The following is an 8,223-nucleotide window of genomic DNA, read 5'->3' as shown; positions in this document are numbered from 1 at the left end:
TCAGGCCCTTAAAGTGGCAGGCACCAACAGTGCCCTGCCACAGTCCCCAATTCCATCCTCACTCTAAAGTGGCCCTCCTAGCCTGTATATGCCCCCAGGTCACTTGTTGCCTTAGGCAGTGGTGGGCAAAATGCAGCCCACAGGCTGGATGCGGCCCACCAGGCCATTCTATCCACCTGTGGGGCCCCTAAAAAATTTAGAAAATGTATATTCATCTGCCCCTGGCTGGCTGGCTGTCATGCAGTCCTCAACGGCTTCCCAAAACTCAGTAAGTGGCCCTCCACCCAAAATAATTGCCCACCCCTGCCTTAGGGGCTATTCATGGTATCTGAATAGGTCTTACAGGTGATATCACTCAGTCACTCCTGTTGGAGCTTTCACCTTCTCAGCCTCTGCCCCTTTTCTCTTGCTGTAGCCTTCTAGCTCAGGCCCACAGTGTTGGTCCTGGCTTCTGGGCTCCATCTCTTGCCTCACCCTCTCGAGCTCTTATCTTTGCCTCTATCTGGACTGTGGGCTTTCTAGCCCCAGGCTCTGCTCCTCTGGGGTTGCAAGCTTCTGTCTCCACTGTCTGCCCCATCTGGGGCTCTGGACCTAGCCTTCTTGGCCTCAGGCCACTTCTCTCTCTCTTTCTTAGGTATCAGTCCTCTCAGATTCCAGTTGCCTTTTTCTTGACCACAGCCCTGGGCAGGACTCCAAAACACTGGTGCCCCTGGTACCTAGCTGCAGTTAACTGCAATGCTCCACAGACACCCCACAGTGTGTTAACCAGAATGCACCCCCTCCGACACCTTGTTGTGGTGTCCACATACTCCCCTTAGAGATGCACCCAAACCACCAATGGAAAAATGCCAACAGAAAAATATAGGCACTGTGACTTTAACACAAGCTCTCAACCCACTGGCTCTCTCTGAAACCCACTCTTCCTTCTGGGTCTCAGTCCCCTACCAGCCCTCAGCTCCTTGCTGATCTCAAGCTGAGTGAGGTCTTAGTCATCCCACCAGGCATCTTGCAGCAGAGCTCCTTTCCCTTCGGCTTCTGGGGCTATACTGCCTTCCCTGCCACAAGCCCTGGGTTTGTGCATCTTTCAGGCCCTGTCCCTTTCCAGTCAAGTGACATCCCTGGGCTGGCCGCAAATCTTCCCTAAGTAGGCTTGCTGGATGGCTTCCAGAGCACCCTGTAGCAGTGCCTTGTCTCCTGTGCTGCGTTCTGCCTTACAGTACCACTGCTTAGCAGCTAACACTGCAATAGGCACTCTGCTGCCCCTGCAAGCTCCACTTTATAGAACTGTTGTGGCACAGCTTGCTCTACAATAAGTCCTGCTAGCCTGAGGGCTCTGGTGAATGGCAGTTAGGTGCACTGAGAGACTGTCTTCTATGCAAGTGATATGGAAAACTTTCACGTAGCATGGAGTGGCTTGCGCCTCCTGTGCTCATCAGTCTGTTTGCATGCACAGCTTGCCAGTAGACACAACTGCTGGGTTTTTTTTTCTGCAGATCCACATGTGCTGCTTTATGCTGGTACAAAAAAAATCACTGCTGTTCTGTTCACTCCATGCAGTCACTGTAGCAAGGGCTCATAAGATGGTGCTCTAGACTTTTTGTAACATACAGGGAAAAAAAATAAAGCCTTGGTGGCTGGGAGGAACAGTGGCAGCTGATAGTAATAGGAAAGTCCATGGGGAATGGGGTTTTGGAAGAAGTCTAGAAGAGGGATTGGTGGGTGGAGAGAGTCTGGGCAAGGGTGAGCGTGGGGCCATGGGAGCTGGAACATGCTTGGGTTGTAGACTTCTGTCTAAAACCTTCAAGTTTCCACCACAGTTGCTCTCCTTCCTTAGCCTGTTTTTTCCCTGAACACTGTAGTTTGTTTTGGTACCAGCACAAAGATAGGACAGAGAGGCACTGGGTTCATTTGCCTACATGAAGCCATGCATCACTGGGTCTGCTAGTGGCTAGGAGAAATAGCTCCGGCACCCTTCCTCCAGTGGATGTGAGACCTTTCAACTGTGCTGCAGGCAGTTGTGACAGAGTAACTGAATTCATGGGTGTCCTAAGAGATGTATAACACCTGGTCACCCTGGATAAACAGGCTCAAATAAGGGCAGGGCTTTATTCTAGTTCATGATATGACTGCATAGGCAGGCTTGGTATAACAAAAATAACTGATTTTAGGAGCTTGCCTCTATCATGTTACAGACTAAGGTTGTAGGATGGCAGCAGTGAGCCAGTAGTAGGGCTGCTGACCCAGGTGTTTTTGTTACCAGTAAGTAAACCAGAAGGAGCAGGCACTGCAGGCCATGGGCCAGCCAGAATGATATGTTAACATACCCTACTACACTGAGCAGCTGGCTACTGGCCTCGAGCTGTCAGATTTGCAGCTGTATCGGCAGGGGGCCCCGCGCTCTTCTCTGTTTCTTCTAAGTGAAGCCCAGAGACGCACGCTGTCATGCTCCTTGACTAGAAGTAGGAGTAACATGTAACCATACAATTGTTTGCTATACGCATTTATTTGCATTCACCACCTTGCACTTGAGCACTTCAGCCTTGCCCACTCCTTGTCCATAGCAGACCTGCTGGCTTTCTCCTCTAGTATACAGTTGCCTTTACAATTGGGCAATCTTTAAATCTTTAAATAAAAATGAGAGCTTGTCAAGAAAATTGCCTGCAAGGGATGGGTGAGAGAACATTATTAGGGTGCTCTGAGAGAGCTTGATCTGCTGCTATATCGTACCTGTTCTGTGGATAAAGAAGATCTATGGTACATTAATTTAATTCTCTTTGGGTGCATCTATGCATTCAATTGGTGTAGCACAATAAACTCTGGTGCAGTTTGCACCAGAGTTAATGGCTCCTGGGACCACAGCAGTTTGAGCTGGGGCAGAGCATCCCTGGGCTGATAGCAGGCTCAGTCAGCCCTGCTGCTTCCCAGTGTGAGGTGGGCATAGGCTGAGCCACAGGGCAGGAAAGGTAAAATAGGTGGGAAAAGGTTTGTCCTGAAAAGACTCAGTCACCTATTTTGGATAATACAAATAATGAGACATTTACCAAGATGAATTTTATATGTAGATGTTCCAAATTTTAAATTATTCTTGTAGTTCTTTTCTGAACCTTTTTCAGAAGCCTTCGACATCTGGAGACAGGGCTTCAGTAAGTCTCAATAATACTCTGTACAAAGAAAACACACACTCCTCATACTATCACTGCCTGCTTCTCTTCTCTCCTGAAAGGTGGCAATAAACAATTAGGCCACAGAGTACAGTGAGTTTAAGTAAGCTATTTTACCATCTACTGAGATGCCTGGCAAGGGTGTCAGTCAGCCATCTATGAATCCTTTAGTCCAGTGGAGCTCAACCTTTTAGTGGTGGGCTGGGTGCATGCAGCCCTGCAGCACTGTGGGCCATCATTTCCCTCTGGTAGAGGAGAGGTGAGGGAGAGGGAGGGAGAGAGCAGGGAGGACTGGGGAGACCAGTGGTACAATACAGAGCAGGGAAGAGGATGCATGATGATCTCCAGTGCCGGAGCTGTGGTCTGGATCCAGCCTGTGGGTTGAACACCACTGCTTTAGGCCTTTGGTTTTGACACCTGAAACTGTAAATATATTTACCTTGTATTCACAAATCTTGTTGACATGCAGCAATTTAGGAACAAATAGGAAGGAACAGGAAAGATAGGAATAGGAAGTTCACCAAGAACTTCATTTTGAAAAAAAACCCTGTGTGTATTATTTTAAGGGTTTAGAATATAGCTTTTAAAAAACTTACGTGGTGTTTGTCCTAAACTAAAACGCAATGTAAGGTGCGGGGGAGTTATTTAATACATGTACTGCTGGGATATCTTTAAAGCTCTTAAAAGTTCACAAGTTACTGTAAATACATCTGGATGTTTTTATTCTTGGAAATCTGTTGGATCCTACAGTCTTAAAAGTAAACAAGAAACTAAATTAACTATATTTGGGCTAATTAAGGTGTCCTTAAACCTTCTTTTCCAATGTGGAAACATTGTTTTCTCCTCTTAGCTGTACTTGGCTGCAGAGAGTTCACAGAGAAAACTGAGTAGCTGGAATTAACTGCAATCTCCTCCATTTGCTCATAGGAACACATCTCAGTCTACCAACACAAGCCAATACAATCGAGCAGAGCTTCCAGCTTTTAAGAGTCCTAAATTTCAGACCACCACTACCGTTTGCAAACAGCTGTCCTCCGGCTTAACATAGTTTAGAATTTGCCTGTTAAATTTGACTCTTTTCTTTAACCTACAGATTAGGTTAATTAAAATTGTTGATTTTTTTTCCTGAAAAAATATTGCTAACAGTAATTTTTATAGGCTTAAAGGACCAGCTTGTGGGAGTCTATTGAGTCCATTTGATTTTGATTCCTAATAAACTTTTCCTGAGTTCCCCCCACAACAAGTCTAGGACTTCGAGGGTTCCTATCTATCAAAACTTCTAGGGAAATCTATTCTGCCGCTGGCTCAGGCTCTGATTCTCTTTTTTTCTGTTTCTTTTTCTGTTCCTTTTTTTTTCCCTTTTTTTCCATTTAGTACAAATACTCCTCCTCGCTGTTAAAAACATGGAGTCAGCTACAAGCAGTACAGTTTTCATATTAGTTATTTCTTTATTAGTTATTTCTTTATACTGTGACTGTCCAGGACTACTTTTTAATCATAATACTGGGAGGATTGTTTCTTTCCCTTATCACTTAAATTGCTTGTTTGCTGTTCGTTTGTCCTGCTTTTTGTCACTTTAGATTCCCTTTTTGGGTTGTTTATTTTTTTTCTTATACTGCTGGTAACTGATAACAACATGGACATTGCCTTATCCTGTTTGTCTTAAAGGATCTTTAAATACCTTGTACATTTTTGTATGAGTCCGCAGAAGTTGCGTGTTCTTCAGCCTGATCTTTAACCCATTCACAGTTCCACTATCCAGTGATAACTGGGCTTTTAACTGACTTGTCTCTAGTCATTTACCTGAACAGCTTCTTTGCTATCACATAGGTGAATATTCAGATTTTCAAGCTCGGCTACTTCTGCCTGCCAGTAACTGACTTGCTGGTTGGAAACTTGCATTTCTCTGCTAACCCTTTGATTTCCAATTTTAGATTGTATTTGTAGCTGCGTGGACACCTCTTTTCTCTTTTATTTTCATAGCACTGGGATAGAGGTGCCCAAGCCCCAGTAAAGCTTTTGCTAGGGCTATTTTGGCTACACTGTAGACCAGCGGTTCAAATCCCCTTCCTCTTTGGAGGAGAAGGAAGTGTTTCACCACTCAAAGCAGAGTTTCATCTTACTGGAAGTACAATTGAGCTTGTAGTTTTGCTGTAGTTGCTTTGCAGTGTGCACCTCTAGCCTGCCTTCTGCCTGACTTCAGACTAACATGATTAACTACCTCTCTGTAATGAGCATGGGAGACTGCCCTTTTCAGCTCGGGTTCTTCTGCATCCCTTGTCTGGGGGACATCCTCCAGTTTCTTTGCTATCTCTTGCAATTGCTGACAATTCTCAGAGAGTGCTTCTTTCTTGTTGGTCACTCGTCCCAGCACCTCCTAGGACACCTGGGCAGCCTGTACTACCTGCAGGTTACTTTCAATCATTTGTCGGGCTTGCTGCTCACCCATAACCTGCACTTGCAAAACGCCTAGCTCTGCCTAGCCATGTTCTAAACCTGTCAGGGGCATCCCTATTCACTTTCCTCAGCCTTGGAATAATGCCTTTTTTTAATGCAGCCTTCCCCCATTTAGTAGCCACAAGCTTTCCCCATTGATTATAACATGCATTCCAAGGTGATCAGGATTCCCTGCGAGAACCTCATACCCACTGGCGAGCTTCCAGTGGGAGGATCTTAGCAGACTTTATGTAAATGGGAGACTTACCTAGACCAGGGGTCCCTGGCTTGATCCTGTGGCTATATGGCTGAGGGCAAACCAGACTCGGGGGCATCCAAACCCCAAGCTTCCAGGCTTGGCCCTGTATGTAGGATGCCCGCCAAAGGATTTGGAAGTATCTGAAGCCCCAGGCAAGGTTGGAGGATGTTTGCCGGTCGTAAGGCCACATTTGGTTCTTGAGTGACATATGGATTTGGAATCGATTTGGCTGATCTGACTTGGAGCATGAAAAATTTTCTTTAAAAATAAATAAATAAATTGGTGGGCTTGCTGCTCACCCATAACCTGCCCTTGCAAAGCACCTAGTTCTCCCTAGCCATGTTCTAAACTTGTCCTGATTCTCCCTATTCACTTGCATCAGCCTTGGAATAATGCCTTTTTTTTAATGTAGCCGTCCCCCATTTAGTAGCCACAAGCTTTCCCTGTTGGTTATAACATGCATTAAGGATGACCAGGAAAGGAAATTTAAAATACCAGTGCTTAATTGTGTCTGCTCTTGCTTATTTGTATACAGAAGGCAGGCATATTATTCTTATAACATATCAATTAGGTGATCAATTAGGATCTACTAAAAACATGTCCTGGAACCAGTAAGATCCTCCATGAGAGGAGATGTTTATATCAACTGAACATGAGATTACATCTTTGTCTTGCTATAGTTAACAAAGGCATCATTTTTTTCAGAGAGAGGCAGTTAGCAGTGTTAGTCTAAAATAAGGCAGAAGGCAGGGTGGAGTTGCACAGTTGCATACAAAAGCTTGTGCATCGCTGATTTAGTTGATCTATGAGGTGCAACTCTGTTTTTCATATTGTTTTGTTTTCAGTCAGGCTGTCTAAATCACACTTATTACCACTTGGTCTAGGTCAGGGGTAGGCAACGTTATTTGGCCAGAATGCCAAAAAACCCACAACGTCTACCTTGGAAGGTGCCAGAGTGCTGACATGCCGGAGCAGCTGTTTGCAGCCTCCCAGCTGCAGCCGGCCCACGGAGCCTGGTCTGCTTGCAGCAGGGCTTGCATCCCGCCAGCTTCCTGCTGGGAGCAACCTGGCCTCCATGGCTGGCAGAAGCTGCTTATAGCCTGGGCCGGCGGTGGTGTGCCGAGCAAAATGGCCTTGTGTGCCATGCTCGGCACATGTGCCAGGGGTTGCTGACCCCCTGGTCTAGGTTATAACTGGTTGGCTTGACCCACAAGATTATGTTTTTTTCCCTGACTTTGAAGTTGCAGAAATTATTGCTTTCACAGAAACTCCTACCAGATGTGAACTGAAAGGGGCTTCAGGCTCTGAATCAGATGTCCCAGAATTGGGTCCTATGGCTCACTCTGCTTAGTTAATGGGTTCCAACTGGATTTTGGCCATCACCAATTGCCTTGTAAAAGCTGAATCAAAGCTTACTGGAAATATGTGATTAAGAAATTATGTCACGCCTTCATAAAGGGATGGTCTGTTTATTTTGCTTTTCAGATGGCTGAAAAGTAAGAGACTATCAGAAGAAAGGAGGAAATTAAAGAATTAAACTCAGCATGGTTCCAGTATGAAAATAATCCTGTATTTATGCTATCTAACTCCCCTTACTGTCCTCAACAAAGTTGCACAATACACCTGGGCATGCTCTGTCAAATACCTACCTAATTCTCCCGCTTGCTATTCTTTTTAAAGAAACACAAAAATGCCATTGTTTTAAACGGTTTGAAAAATCAAGAATATGCCTTCATTGCAAACTGCTAAGTGATCTCTTTCATTTCACAGAGAGTTGAAGATACGGGTATCAGTATCTCTCAGGATCAGACTCTTGAAGAGACATTCTCTGTCTCCTTCCTCGGTTAATTTGGACTCTTTGTTAGCGTTGGGCAATAAGAAGCGTGAAATGAACTTTTTCTACAACGGTTCATATTTCAGTTATTAAACTATTGGGAAAAAACATGCTTGTTTCAATGACTTCACCCTCCATATTGCTTTCATGAGTGTACAGATAGTAAGAAGGTTTATTAATCACTATTATAGTGACTATAAAGAGCAGCCATATTTTTCATGTCTGTATGATTCACTTTAATTAAAGGGAAACTATACGGTAAGAAAAATTTTAAATCTTCATGAGAGCACAGTCTATATCTCTTCTGAAACAATTTCTGTCTCATGGATTAACAGCAGCATGTCAAGAGAGGCCACAACTGAGCAATGTAAAAATAACAGACAAAAAAGTTTTAGAATTTTTGTACCCAATAGCTGCCAGCTAATAACTGGGTTTTAATGAAGTCCTGATATATGTGGGATTTATATTTATGTACCACACATGTTTCTGAATACTACAATTTCAAGTTGTCTCAAGAAAAAGAATTGATGAAT

At 44.4% G+C, this 8,223-nt stretch overlaps 1 protein-coding gene across 1 annotated transcript in view; it reads left to right on the top strand.

Annotated features, from left to right (window-relative positions):
• The window catches only part of LOC102372866 (collagen alpha-6(VI) chain-like), a 10,789-nt gene extending 3,277 nt beyond the window's left edge, over nt 1–7,512 (top strand). The window contains exon 3 of the mRNA XM_006038641.2: nt 7,342–7,512. The gene's annotated coding sequence lies outside the window, so the exon portion shown is untranslated. The remainder of the gene's footprint in view (nt 1–7,341) is intronic.
• Nucleotides 7,513–8,223: the final 711 nt, after the last annotated feature.

Source organism: Alligator sinensis, unplaced genomic scaffold (assembly GCF_000455745.1).
Source record: "Alligator sinensis unplaced genomic scaffold, ASM45574v1 scaffold1979_1, whole genome shotgun sequence".
Lineage (NCBI taxonomy): Eukaryota > Metazoa > Chordata > Crocodylia > Alligatoridae > Alligator > Alligator sinensis.
Note: the sequence above shows the minus strand (reverse complement) of the source record. Positions and strands in the feature narration are given on the sequence as shown.